Here is a 15,058-nt window from a genome sequence, read left to right as displayed (position 1 = left end):
GCCAGGAGGGATAGCCTCTTTAGCACTGCATCTACAACTCATAACGATTGTAGGGATATAGCCGTAGGGCTAAATCATGGAGGCAGATGAAGCGCAAGTTACCTCTTTGGGTGGTAGTCGGACGATTCCTGTGAATCAGTGTTGCGTTTGCCTTTTTCTTTGTCTGTGTCAGCAACGGCCATCGATCCTTGAGGTATGTCCTGAGGAAGGTCAGCACATTCTTCTTCTTCCTGCAGAGCCGTCATGACAGTTAGTTCTGTAACCAGCACGATGAATCACACATAGCAGGGATGAAGTGACAATATGAGGACACGCCTCTAAGCACTTCAGGAAAATACAACACAAAGACATCAGAAGTACAGGTTGTTTAGTAATTAAGGCCACTCCATGGTAGATATAGTTATCGTAGGAGCACATAATTTCACCATGTTAAATAGTGAAGCGTAGTGTGTGGAACCCAAATGCAAAATAATTAGTGTGAGTGATAAGGGCAAAGCATGGCATGTATAATTTCAATGGAACACTGAGGAATCTCACCATTATGACTACCCCAATGGAAGGTAACCTGTAGACAGGAGGAAGTCGTCAGAGAAGGCTTTGCAGGAGCTTTTCATTGTTGGCATGGCACGATGATCCATCATGTCCATCTGTAGTGGTGAAAATCACTGCCAACTAAAATGCATAGAGCAAATAATTAGCTTCAGATTTGGATGGAACAATCCTAAGAACTAAAAATAGAATCTGTACAATCTTAAGAACTACAAATAGAATTTGTACATATGAGCGGCACTGCATCTATGAAAAGCTGAAGCGTGTAAAAATGCTGCACTGTATTTGAAGCTTAATGGGCAAGGCAACGCTGCTCCAAACGACGACGTATTCTGAATCAGAGCTCAGACGCCATGCATACTAAGTTAAAGACACTCACAAATGATAAATTTCCTGGAGATCTAACAACTCGTTCGGTGTCAAAAACTAAGTCCGACTTTTGGAACTCATCAAACTTTAATCTTTCAGACCTGAAAACTTGAAGTGTTAAAGTTAATAAGGAATAGATAGTAGAAACTAAAATGAGAAGCCACAGAAGGACCCAATAGTCATTCAGATTTGATCATAACAAAAACAAATACAGGTAATAAGATAATAACATTTGTCAAAAGAATTTGCAAATATGATGAAACCAAAACACACCTATTGTTCTCATTTGTAAACTGGAGCATTTTTTTTATCAGTGGGTCCAATCTGGCTTTGTTCCCAACTGAAATCAACCATTGAATGACGGACTTGACTAATATAAGTTGCATAGGGAAAAGAATGGGAGTGGGTATGTTAGCTGTAAAAGTGTTGCATCCTCTAGCTTAAGCTGTCCCACTACGGAAATGAACCGATGATTGTTGAAATAGTTATGACTATGAAAAAACACACGCACACATGCTATGAATTTCTATTTCTAGGAAGCAGAGAAGATAAATCAAGAAATCTTTATTAGGAGCAGCAAATTTGCGTTAGTCTCACTGAAGAACTTAAGAACACAAGTCTATGAATAGAATAAGCACACAATGAACCAGAGAAAAAATGTGACACCTGAAAAAATATCAGAGAAGAAACATTAATTTTTTTTTGTGTGTGCTTCGTGTGCTACACAAGCTGCAACCACCCAAACCAGTGAAGCACATATATTTGGAATGGTTCTAACAAAGATGTAAGCTGATTGCCTAATGATCCAGTTTTTAATTCACAACAGCGTGATATCAGTAGTGGTTTTATTACAGATTTAATTAATTTGGGGAACATCGAAAAAGCTTTAAAAACTGAACACTTTAAAAAATCCCCAACCAGGGATTGTACCAGTACCTGCAGTAAACAGAAGGAGCACATCTCCTCTGCATAGGTAGCACACTGTGAGCGGCGGATGCTTCTGCCCCAAACAACGACAAGGGGCCATAATGCGCGGCATGGTCAGAGGTACACAGGTCGGGCACAATGGCTTGGAAAATGCAAATTCATAGATGGGTCCATAAATCAACTAAATCGATCAACAATAGCATTAAATTGAAGAACCAATGAGATGAGCACAGCGGTACACACCTGGTCCAAGTCATCACCCAGCGGCAGCACAGACCTGATCTGCGCCATTCTAGAAAGGCAATAGCAATATAAAGTGATGGCCATGGTGGAGCGTATTTATCATGTCTGCATTATGTTACAGTACTGTAAACCCACATGCCTATAGAGCGATGGCTATAAGAATACTCGCATAAGTAAACAGAAATATAAAGCAAGGAGCATGCACAAGCAGTGGGCATGGTCATAATAATAACCTACTCATTGGAAACCAAACCTGTGTAAACAGAACCATGAAAGACACCGCTGAGGCTCCCAAATGTTCTTCCTCTGTAATCTTCCATGCCTCTAGGGTAGTCTTCTCAAGTATTTGGAGAAAATTAGAAGTAGCATTCAGTGACATCCAATGTAAACAACATGAATATAAAAATAGGCACTAACCTGTGGCGTGTGGAGAGATTTGCAATGTTAGGGTTGCTGTAAGGGCACTACGAAGTGTGCTACAAAGCAAAGAAGGATTTAAGAGGTCAATAAATAACAGCATCCTGAAATAACAGAAGCTATAAAATGCAGTCTTCCAATCAATATTTTTCCGAGGAGCACAAAAAATGTGCATGAAGGAGAAAACACGGGTTAAGCACAGAAACTAAAAGTACATGGGCAGCAAGAAAGATACTCATGTATTGTTCTTGTCTAAATACTGAGGTTAAGAAATCACCATGTTCAGATACTTTAATGAAATAAGCTGACATTTTAGGAAAAGTTTTATTTCGTTTTCCCCTTTATTCAGTAATGGACTACAAAAATAGCAATTGCCAATTTAAAGATTTATGAATTCAGTATCAAAGTATCCCTCAAGAGACTAATACCTTTATAGCAAGATGTTGAGAACAGGGCACGACACTCTTCATTATATCAAACACTAAGGACTGCGCCTAATTGACCATAGTGACATCCAAATTGCCTACACCAATATGAGAGAGAAAATTGCTATGTAGATTGGAAATGTTGAAGGCCAATAAAGAAGGGAAACTTATGAAGGCAATAGATGTAGAATTGGAGCCACAAACACCACAAGGAAGCTCAATCCAGCAAGTACATGTGCATATAAATTTTTCACATGAACTAAAAATGAGTCTGATAGGTAAGAGTTTTCCCTGCTGGACAAACCGATCCCCCTAAAGTTTATAGTCTATTTCAGGAATCTTGTTCATCTCAAGATGTTACTACAGTCCAAAAAAACCAAGAAAGTATATGCAATATATTAGAAGTACGGCAATGTAATATATGCAAATGCAAGGTATGAAGACAGCCTGATAGATCATGGGTACAACAGACCTAGGAAATACTGAAGTGTTTATGCGCCAAGTCCCTAAACTGCAGCAAATGCAAAGGTTAATAAGGTACCAAGCACATAAATCTGATGCGGGCAATGACAGCATGTTATGCATCACGCACTAATATTTCTGGTTTGAACTCTCAATTTGAGGATGGCCTAAGAGCGTTCACTAGATGATCAACATGCAACTTTGTATGAACACACATGTGAGATCTTTAAGTATGAGTATGCAACAATATTCAGGTAATAGATTGATAGAAGCACTCACCTTTGAGAGAAACCATGCACAAGCAATAGTTTTCTGAAAAAGGGACCCTACAGGCTACAGCAAGTAAACAATTCAGCGTTGTTTGAAAAGCTATCCTTTGAAGATGAAGTTTCAATGTATACACCATGGTTGAACTATCATTTACTTTGATAAATGGTTTTTTCATGAACAAAACTCATACAGGTATCCCGATGTCATGCATTGACAAACAAGCCGAACAAAATTCAAAGTATAGAAGAATCGTTGTGCTATCATATAATTCAAGGTACAGAAATAGGGGCTGTCCAAGTTCTAATGGAGAAGCATATAATTCCAAGTATTTGTAGCATGAAGATTTCTTTTTCTTCATAGAGAAGCATATTCTGAGCACACAATCTTAATAACCAAAAAAGATGAACAATGAGCTTAGGATATGTAGGTAAACAATGAGCCGAGGAGAAAAAAAAGGATGAGTACCTCATCTATCAATGAGTTGTGCCGTGGTTGGAATCCTGCCTTCTCTCTGCAGCAGTAGGCATGCACTGTTTGTCTCTACTTTAGTCGGAGCTGTGAAAGCTCAAATCATTTGAGAGAAATAGCATAGTGCATGAACAATGTAGCATGCAATAGCTCTTTATTTTCATCGATAAATCATTTAAGAAAAGAGCTCATTGACATATGGCAATATGGCACTAAAATATATAGACTGCAATCTATTTTTTCATTAATAACATATCCTAACTAAGGATCCATTTCAACTGGTGTGGAAAAGTTATAAAATCTCTCAGACACCATGAGATCACTGGAAGTCATAAGGTGAGCTGATAAGAAAAATTTATGGTTATACATCTTTTATCTGTAACAAATAAAGGGGCGTACCCTCCTGCTCTGTGCGGGATCTGAGGAAGGGTGTCAGTGGCAAGCCTTACCCTCCTCTGTGCAATGCGAGGAGACCGCGATACATTATTTATTTGTAAAATACCGTAACTTTGAAGCTATATGTATTTTCATAAATGAATGTATCCAAGTTTACTCCAACAACTCAATCAATAGGTGAGAATAGATTGGGCAATCACATTATGGAATGTTTTTCACTCGCGATTGGAGAATTCTAATTTCGCACCTACATTATTAAAAAGGAAGCATACCTTGCTGCGGAGCTGCATCCCAGTGGCTTATGTCAGCTGCATGCACGCGTGTCCGTCTCCATTGCATCACGGACAGGAACGACACCACACTGGTGGACCTGTCAATGGCGCCCAATAACCTGCGCAAAGGGGAAGATAGAGGGAGAGGGGAACTGGGGGAGGAGCTGTGATACAGATGAGGAGCAGAAGAGGTTGACGAACCGGGTCCAGCCACCGAGCTGAGCCGCCGCTGTCACCAGCGAGGAAGAGGCCACAGGCACCCGTAGTCGGCCGTGATGCGCGTTACGCCATGCGAGGTCAGCGAGAAGAGGCAGCTAGGGTTTCGTCGAGCACGGGAGCACACGCGGATCGACGGAAGGAGGCAGCGTGCCGGGGGGGAGGGGCACGCCGACGGCCACCGCGGCCGAGGCCGCTCGCGTCGTCGAGGAGGTGGCTTGTGTGCCGACGCCGACGACCACCGCGGCCGAGGCCGCTCGCGTCGTCGAGGAGGTGGCTTGCGCGCCCGCGGGCGGGGGCGCCCGTCCGGGCCGCCGCTGCGGGGGGGCGGGGCTGCCGCGCTGGGGGCGCCCGTGCCAGGCCACCGCCGCAGAGGGCCGCCGCGCCGTCGCCTCGTACACGTCGGTAGGGAGAGGGAGAGAGATCGAGCGTAGAGGAAGGAGAGGAACGGTGGAGAGGAGGAATCTAGAGAATGAGAAGCGGAAGATTGAGTATATATTTGCTTGTCTAGATTCGGACGTGGAGCCTAAGAAGCTGGAGAAGCCAACGAAAGCAAGAGAAGCGGTTCGTGAAAAGAAGCCACTCCTAGCGATCTAAACCGTTGAATCGAAGATCGAACGGCCGAGGGATTTTTAGGTGACGTGGCGTGGGGTTCTGTCGGAGGAGCAGGCCGGGCTTGTCTAGGTAAATACTTGGAAGGTAACTAGTGGAGCTGCACTTGCATGTACAGAGGATGATGAGAAGTGGACTGACATGCACGGTAAGGTAGGCGGAACCATTCGTGGTACTGGCCAGTGCTGTGGTCCACATGCATCTGCTGGTAGTAGTATTTAGCACTGGTTGCAATGAAGGTGGTATTTGATGAAGTTTTTTTTTGTTCAAATACGTAATTGTAATATATTGTACTATGAGTTGCAAATACTTCTACAACACAATTGCAACTTGGCTGTAGCGTATTTAACACTGGTTGCAATGAAGGCTATATTTGATGAAGTTTTTTTTTTCAAATACGTAATTGCAATATGTTGTACTATGAGTTGCAAGCACTTCTACAACACAATTGTAACTTGGCTGTAGCGTATTTAGCACCGGTTGCAATGAAGGCTGTATTCTGATGAAGTTTTTTTTAAATACGTAATTGCAATATGTTGTACTATGAGTTGCAAGCACTTTTACAACACAATTGCAACTTGGCTGTAGCGTATTTAGCACTGGTTGCAATGAAGGCTGTATTTGATGAAGTTTTTTTTTTCAAATACGTAATCGCAATATGTTGTACTATGAGTTGCAAGCACTTCTATAGCACAATTGCAACTTGGCTGTAGCGTATTTAGCATTGATTGCAACTCAGAATTGCAACTTGGCATGATTATAGTGACCAGATGCATATAATACACAGAGTTATAACTAGTTGCAACTAGGTGGTAGACTGAGTTGTAATCGGTAGTACATTGACATGCAACTCGCTTAAAGGATAAAAAATATATCCATATTGGATCTAGTTTTGCTCAGAATATTTTTTTGAGTCGGATGCAACAAACGGTTTGTCGATCGGGGTTACGGTTTAGGAGAAAATTTGTTTCAAAGATTCGAATCAACAAAAACTTCCATGCATGCATGTATTTGCTTGGGCGCGCTGGTTGCTCTAAATTGATGCGCCCGCCGGCCTGGGTGCATTGATGCACCCAGGTGTATTATAGCAAAATAGTATATATATATACACACACACTACTGTATACATACTTTCTCCGTTTCAAATTGTAATTCATTTCAACTTTTTCAGAGAGTCCAAGTATCTCAAGTTTAATCAAAATTATAAGATAATTACAAAGATTTATGACATTAAATAGGTATATATTATGAAAATATAACTAGCGGAGAATCTAATGATCTTTATTTGGTATCATAAATGTTGTTATTTTATTATATAAAATTTTATCAAACTTGAGATGCTTTGACTCTCCAAAAAAGTTAGAATAACTTATAATTTGAAAAGAGTATATAATATGTACAGTACTGCTTTTTTTGGAAAATAGTTGGGTATGCCTTGGAATATCCTGACACCCACCTTATCCAAAAGTAGAAAGAAAGGTCATGTTTGGTAGCGATTCTTGAGCAACTTCAGAAGTTGTTTTTTGGCGTGAGGCTACCAAACGAGCTCACGACAACCAGCTCCTTGGGCGAACCTCCCTGATGGTTTGTTCAGACCGCCGACGAGTAAATTTGTATTTGCGCGTCTGGCTCGGATAGTGTGCTCGGAGGATACAAGGGTTTATACTGGTTTAGGCGGAACGTTCCTACGTCTAGTTCGTTATTGCTCGTGTTACCGGCACTTGGTTTGCAGTAGGGGTCACAAACAGGCGAGAGAGGGAGAGGATCCCAAGTCTCTACTAAAAAGAGTGAACGGGTGTTGAGAGCTTGCTTGCCGCTCAGCCATGTGCTCGTGTCATGCTCTTGTATTTTTTTATCCTCCTTTCATGGGGCACCCTGCTTCCCCTTTTATAGGTGAAGGAAAAATGCGGGTTACAGAGGAGAAAAAGGAGAAGAACGAGAGCGAAGAAGGCTTCCAGGGTAGCTGAGTCCTTCTCCTTCATGTAGGTCCCGCCGATCCTGTAGATGTCAACAGGGATGGCTCCATGTCGTGGCCCTGTTCGTCATTGGCGCCATGCACAGGCGTCATCTGTCGGTCATGGCGTTCCACTTCCTCTCGGTGGACGTCGTGGTGAACTGACGCGTCTGTCAGCATCCGTACGAGGATTAGGCAGAACAGCACCATCACGTCCGACATTGTTCTTGATGTGAATCCCTAGGTATAGCCCGTCATAGCCATGGGTTACATTGAGGCATGCTAGCCTCTTCTCTAGCGTCAGAGTTTTGACCTAGACCCATACACTTGGACCTAGAGTGGTTGGTAGCGGTATGGGTCCTCGTCGAACGAGATAGAACCCGCGTCCTCGAGGTCGGGCGAGACAGAGCCTGCGACCTTGGGCGAGACGAAAATCATGTCCTTGGGGTCAAGCGAGATGGAGCCCACACCAAAGGGGTCAGGCGAGATGGAGCCCACGGCCTTGAGGTCGGGCAAAACGGAGCCTGCGGACTCGAGGTCGGGTGAGACGGAGCCCGCGACCTTGGGCGAGACAGAACCCACCTCCTTGGGGTCGGGTGAGACAGAGCCCGTGGCCTCGAGGTCAGGCGAGATCTTTTAATACATCTCGAGCCATCCGAGGAAGTCAGCGTTGGCGCTAACTTCCTTGCTTTGGGTATGCCTAATATCGATACCCGATAGTAGCCCCCGAGCCTGTGGAGGAGTAGAATACTCCTTTGGAGGCTTTTTCGGACAGGAGGACTCTGAGGGCCTCGGCCTTCTTTTTTTGCCCGCGGCGTGTCCTGGTAGGATGGTGATTTCCTTTTGTCGCAAAAAATCTTTTTGGGGGTACGTAACCGTAGTATTCGAGAGGTCAGAAATATTTTTCTTGATTCCGGTCCCCTAGGATCCGATCGGTCCACCGTCATACTACCCCCGCGTGTTCGGTCTTTTTGCGAATCAAACTTCCCTCGAGTCCCCACGCGTAGTAGGGGTCCGGTTGAGGGTCGGCTCGTCTTTGTGATCGTCATCTCTCAAGTGTTTTTTTCGATAAAATGGAGGGGCTAAGCCTTGCCACATTTTCCTCGATGGATGAAACATGGTGTTCGGTGAGCTGTTAATGGGCTAGTCCGAGTGGGGCCCCAGCTTCCCATTCGTAGGGGTCCACATGGGTCAGCTGGTGAATGACTCTAGACTCTTGGTGGCCAATCTATATAGTTCTTGGGTCCATTCAGCCGGTCCCAACGGCTCATTGCCTCTCTTTGAGGAAAACCCATGGACTGGAAACCGACCAAGACTCGAATGTAGGCCAGGATGCCCACAACGCTAGTGTGCCCGGGTACTGGGCACTAGTGGGCCCATCCCTTTTCACCCCTCGCTCTAAAGGTGCCTCAAAGCGGCTATGAACCCATCGACGGGCCAGCCTTCGAACTCTTGGTCCTAAATGGGCCGTAGGAGCATTTTAGCTCTATATCCCTGTTACCTGTGATGGTTCTTGTCCCATCGACCGAGTGACCCATCATCCAATGTGTCCTTCGAGGGCACGGCCAGAGATAGCGTGCGCATGATCTTTGGAGGGAGGTGACATGATGTGGCATAGTCGACACATGAACCTAGGTGGACGGTTCACCTTCTCACCTGGCTCCATCCTATAATAGCGGCCTCCTCCTTCACATTTCTGCACACTAAAACCACAGCCTACCTTCTTCGTTTCTCCGCCGCCGCCGTTTGGATCTGCCATGCTTACTAATCTGCCACGCGGAGCCCTAGATATGTAGCATTCGCTTCTCCGTCGCCGCCTTTTCTTCTTTGCAGCTGCCTCCATCCTCCATGGATTCATGGTACCACTTCGATGTTACCCATGCGCATATGGAGGGCCTCATCAAGCATGGTCTTCTCCATGAGAGGACCGATATGGTGGAGTGGCTTGTGCCTGGCTATGAGGATGCGCCGGCACTGCCCAATGACTATGTCATCTCCTTCGCGCCCTTCCATGAGCGTGGAGTCATGGTTCATCCCCACCTGTTCTTCTAGGGTCTGCTGCACCACTATCAGATCAAGCTATAGCACTTGAACCCTAATGGGATCCAGCACATCGCGGCCTTCATCGCGATGTGCGAGGGGTACCTAGGGATCTAGCCCCACTTCGAGCTGTGGAGATATTTCTTCTCCATCTCCTTGATCAAGAAGAAGGAGAGAGTCTAGGAGACCCTAGTGCCGATGGGATGTGCGAGCATCCACCTTCGGGGGCAGCGGGCGGCCGAGTACATGCCTTGCTAGCTCTCTAGATCCAACAAGGGTGGCACTCGCATTGGTTCTACTTGAAGAACGACCCTGCCGCTCCCTTGCTAGTCTTCTCCGGGTGCCTGGTCGAAGAGGTACCACCGTCATGGCCGTGGAGGCCACCCATCAAGGAGAAGAAGAGGATGTGTGACCTCCTCAAGGCCATCACGTTCATGAAGGCCCACGGCCTCCATGGGGCCAGCGTGATCGGGGGGTATCACGCGAGGAGGGTGGTGCCACTAATGGCGCGCATCCTCCTACTATACGAGATGGCACTCGACGCGTAGATCATTGGGACGACGCTCGCCCAAGGGCTGCTCCGCAACAGCGAGGTGGCGCCATGCATCAAGGAGGCCATAGGAGAGGCCGATGTCGTGTTCCTGATCCCAGGGCATCCCGTGATGCGCCCGGACACAGGCTTCATCGAGCTACCGATGGGGTTAGTCTTTCAAGACTCTGTCACGCCGCTACCAGAGCATGCGGCCGTGAGGGCGGCAAACTGTGCCACGGATGAACAAAGGAAGAATAAGAAGGACAACAAGGAGAAGAAACGGTGGTCGAAGCAGTGAGCAAAGCTATAGCAAGGGAAGCGGTGTCAAGGTTCGTCGGGATAAGAGGAGTAAGAAGAAGAGGAGGAGGAGGATGATGGCTCTGGGTCGCCCATCCTGTGGGATGATTTGGCCACCGAGGATGATGACCCACCTTTGCCGTAGGCAGGGCCCTTCTTGCAGCTTGCCATGGGGCAGGAGGGGAAGGACGCGCCCCCGGAGCCAGTGGAATCAAATAGCCCCGCCCCATCCGGACCTTCGATAGTGGCCTCAAAACCGACAGAATCTGGCCACCTCGCCTTGTCTAGGCCTTCGACGGTGGCCCCAGAGCCAGCAGAATTAGACCGTCTTGCTCTGTTCAGGGCATCTATGGTGGCCCTGAAGCTGGTGTAAATAGGTCGCCCCGCTTTGTCTGAGCCCTTAGCGGCACCTCCAGAGTCAGTGGGAGGCGGCGGTTCTGATTTGTCCAAGCCCTCTAAGCCAAGGGAGGGCTCAAAGCGGCAATGTGCCAACGAGGAGCAGCCGGGGTCAAGCAAGTCGGCCCAAAAACATCCTTGTATGATGGCATCAGGGTGAGTCAAGAGTTTTTTGTCCTTTTGTCTTAATGATTTTTTGCCACAAACTGACCATCATGTCCCTTGCAGCGTCGAAGGACATGGGACTTTCCTACGGCTCACACCAAAAAAGATCCTCCTCTAGGAAACGCGCTAGGCGTCGACTGGCACCGTGCCGGTGGTGAGCGTGAGTGGCATTGGGGTGGCCACGGTGTTGACCTAGGAGGCGCAACTGATGGCTGCGTCCATGGGAGAGCAGTCAGAGGATGGCATGTCTAGGGCACCCGTGGCGGGCGTAGCACAGCCGGTCGTGTCCTCGATGTTGCAGGCAGAGGTGGCATGGCTAGAGCCATCGTCCATGTAGGTGGCCATGTCCGTGGCTAGGTGGATAGAAGGGGGCACACCCAAGGCATCCTTCACGGATGTGGTGATAGGGCAGGTCTCCGTGTCCACATCACCCACCCCCTCTATGGCTAGAGGAGCTGCTCTAGAGGAGCTGCCGCCACAAGAGAGGTCGGCGCCACTTGAGGTTGGCGTGGGGATGTCCCGATCTCTAGTCCGGATGGCTGCCCTCGATGACGCAGTAGATGAGAGGGAATGGGGGAGCGTCCACACGAAGGTCGGGGATGCGGTTTGCGCCCTAACCACCATGCTAAGATCGATGCACGACATTGTCACCCTAGTTGGCCATGTATGATATGACTGTGCTTTTGACCCTCATGTTCTCTTTCCACGCTCTAAGTCTTGTCTTCTTCGTAGATCCTTATGGCCCATGGCAAGAAGAAGTCCTAGTTCCTTGCTGAGGAGATGCGGCGAAGTGAGGGGCTAGCTGCATAGCTCGCTGTCACCCATCAGGAGGTGGCTAAGCTTGCCCCTGCCACCCGAGAGGTGGCTGACCTCTGAGTCAAGGAGAAGGACACTCGCGGCGATGCCCGTGAGGCCAAGGAGAAGCTCACGGTCTTGATCGAGAGGGTGCGCACAGACGTCGTGGAGGCCAAGCGGCTACGAAAGGAGCGAGATGATTTGCTCTGGGCTGTAGAGGAGCTCTGCATAGGTATTGACCTAGCTTGCTAGGAGCGCGCCGACGCTCAGCAGTGGATCGACCACCTCGAGGATAAGCTTTAGGGGGAGAGGGACCTAAAGGTTGCAGCTAAGGGCATGTCCACTATGCTCACTGTGGAGGTCGGTCAGCACCAAGAAGAGGTCCGACGCCTAGAGCCGAGGTGACCCAGCAGTGCGATGAGGTGCATAGGCTTTGAGCGGACGTGAATGGTAAGTCTCTGGCTTCCCTTGTTGTCTTTCTCCCTGGAATTCATGGTAAGCCTTTTGACATGGTCGATACGTGACTTGGGTAGATGTCGACGACAAGCTCGAGGCAGAGGTGGTGAAGAGCCATGGCCTAGAGAAGGAGCTCAGTGAGGTGAAGGACACCCTCTAGAAGGAGAGCAATGAACGCGACAACCTATGCGTCGCTGTCCAGCTGGTCTACGACAAGCTCGAGCTAGCCCTAGAGCAGGAGACAAGTTCACTCGCGGTTCGCACCACCCGAATCATGGACCAGGTGCATGATATGGCAAGGGGCGCACTTTGCTTTGATGTTCACCGATCATTCACGATCACCTGTTCCCATTATGAGAACATCGATCTGGTGATGATGAGCCAAGGCTTCATGCCTGTCTATACCAACGTTGAGATGGATGACATCGAGAAGGAGGTGGCCCCCCTAGCGCATGACCTTTCTACCAAGATAAAAGATGAAATCATCCCCCAAGTGGTTAGTTTAGTCAGATAGGTCAGGCGGCGCATTTGTAATATGCGGACAAGTTCCAACCTTTTTGTTTCGTTTAAACAAGCTTGTTCTTTTGTTTTGGTTGAACAAATTTGTTCTTTCTCCCTTTTTATGTTTAAAAAGGGTTAATGTGTTCTGACCCTTCTTGTTGTTAAGATTGTAGAGCTCGAGGTGTGGGTGAAAAACTCTGATCATGCTGGTAAGCAAGAGTGCCATAGCCGCTGGGGCATAGGTTTCTTGCAGTCCGACTAGTTTTACTCATCGTTCCTTTCCATAAACCTTGCCTCTAGGTTTTTAACGTAAGAAAGGGTTCAGCACGGTGATTGTTTTAGAATGGATATATATACCCTTATCAGCCCCAGAGTGAGGCCAGACCCCTTACCATTGCTGGAGTCAGGTTTCACTAAAGATCGAGGAGACGATAGCGAAACTGTTAAGAGAAAGCATTTTTTATTTTAGAAACATTATTCTTAGTTTTTGTACGTACCCCTCCCTAGGATCTGAGCCATTATCCTATGATCGCGCATTTTGTCTCCTTGCGAGTCCAACTTCCCTTGAGCCCCCATGCGTTGCAGGGGTCCAGTCGAGGGGTTAGCTTGTCTTTGTGATCGTCATCCCTAAAATGTTTTTTTTGATAAAATGGAGGGGCTGAGCCATGCCATGTTTTTCCTTGATTCACGAAATATGGTGCTCGATGAGCTGTTAATGGGCTAGTTTGAGTGGGGCCCCGTGAAAGCTCTAGTTTGGTTTTGGTGAATTGATGAAACCCTAAGTGCTAACCTAGTTTATCAAGTGATCATGACATAGGTAGCACACTTCAAGTAGAAGAAGCTAATGAAGATCATAGCATGACAATGGTGATGGCATGGCGATGATCAAGGGCTTGAACTTGAAATGAAGAAAGAGAAAAACAAAAAGCTCAAGGCAAAGATATAAACCATAGGAGCTATTTTGTTTTGGTGATCAAGACACTTAGAGAGTGTGATCACATTCAGGTTTGATAGCTGTACTATTAAGAGGGGTGAAACTCGTATCGGAATGCGGTTATCAAAGTGCCACTAGATGCTCTAACTCATTGCATATGCATTTAGGATCTAGTGGAGTGCTAACACCCTTGATAACGTTTGTGAAAATATGCTAACACATGTGCACAAGGTGTTTGCAGGGTTGAGATGGGTTTGGGTCCCTCTCTCTCCCTCCCGCCGAGCTTGCTCGGCGGGATTCGGCGCTTTTGGAAAAATGAAATGTCTATTTTCTATTGCGCCGGATGCAAAATTCTTGGTGGTTGGCACATTTGAGCAAGGGTGAAGAAGTTAGAGTTGAAATGGAGTTGGTCGAAATGATGCTGGCGTCGGTCTACTGATCGGACGCTGGGTCACTCAGTGACCGGACGCTGAAAGGCTGCGTCCGGTCGAGCTGTCAAACGGCACAGTGGGTAGGGTTGAGCACCGGACGCTGGTCTGCGTCCGGTCAAGGTGGACCGGACGCGTCCGGTCGAAAAAACATGCCTCGGGGAGCTTACTGGAAACGACCGGACGCTGGGGCTTCAGCGTCCGGTCAGTTTTGACCGGAGCGTCCGGTCAGCTTCGTAGCCGTTGGAATCTGACGAACAGCATTTGAAGGGGATGACACGTGGCGTCCATCGGGCGACCGGACGCTGAGGGCCAGCGTCCGGTCAGTATGACCGGAGCGTCCGATCAGAGCGTGTTTTGCCCAGTGAAGGGGTACAACAGCTCTATTTGTTGGGGGCTCTATTTATAGCCCCATGGCCAGCTCAAGGGATAACTTTTACACATTTTCATTGACATAGCAACCTTGTGAGCCTAGCCAAAGGACTCCCACTCATCTACATCATTGATTCATCATCATAGTGAGATTGGGAGTGATCCAAGTGCATTGCTTGAGTGATTGCATCTAGAGGCACTTAGTGATCGTGGTTCGCTGCGGATTTCGCTTGTTACTCTTGGTGGTTGCCGCCACCTAGATGGCTTGGAGCAGCGAGGATTGTCGAGCGGAGGTGGTGATTGTCTCCGGCTTCGATCGTGGTAATTGTGAGGGGTTCTTGACCTTTCCCCGGTGGAGCACCAAAAGGTACTCTAGTGGATTGCTCGTGGCTTGTGTGATCCTCATCTTGTGTTGGTTGTGCGGCACCCTATTGAGGGTTTGGCGTGTGAAGCCAATTAGCGCGTGAACCTCCAAGTGAGTGAATCGCCACAACGAGGACTAGCTTGCCGGCAAGCAAGTGAACCTCGGTAAAAATCATTGTGTTCATCATTGATTCCGAGG

Source organism: Miscanthus floridulus, chromosome 14 (assembly GCF_019320115.1).
Source record: "Miscanthus floridulus cultivar M001 chromosome 14, ASM1932011v1, whole genome shotgun sequence".
NCBI classification, from domain to species: domain Eukaryota; kingdom Viridiplantae; phylum Streptophyta; class Magnoliopsida; order Poales; family Poaceae; genus Miscanthus; species Miscanthus floridulus.
This window is presented reverse-complemented; position numbering follows the sequence as displayed.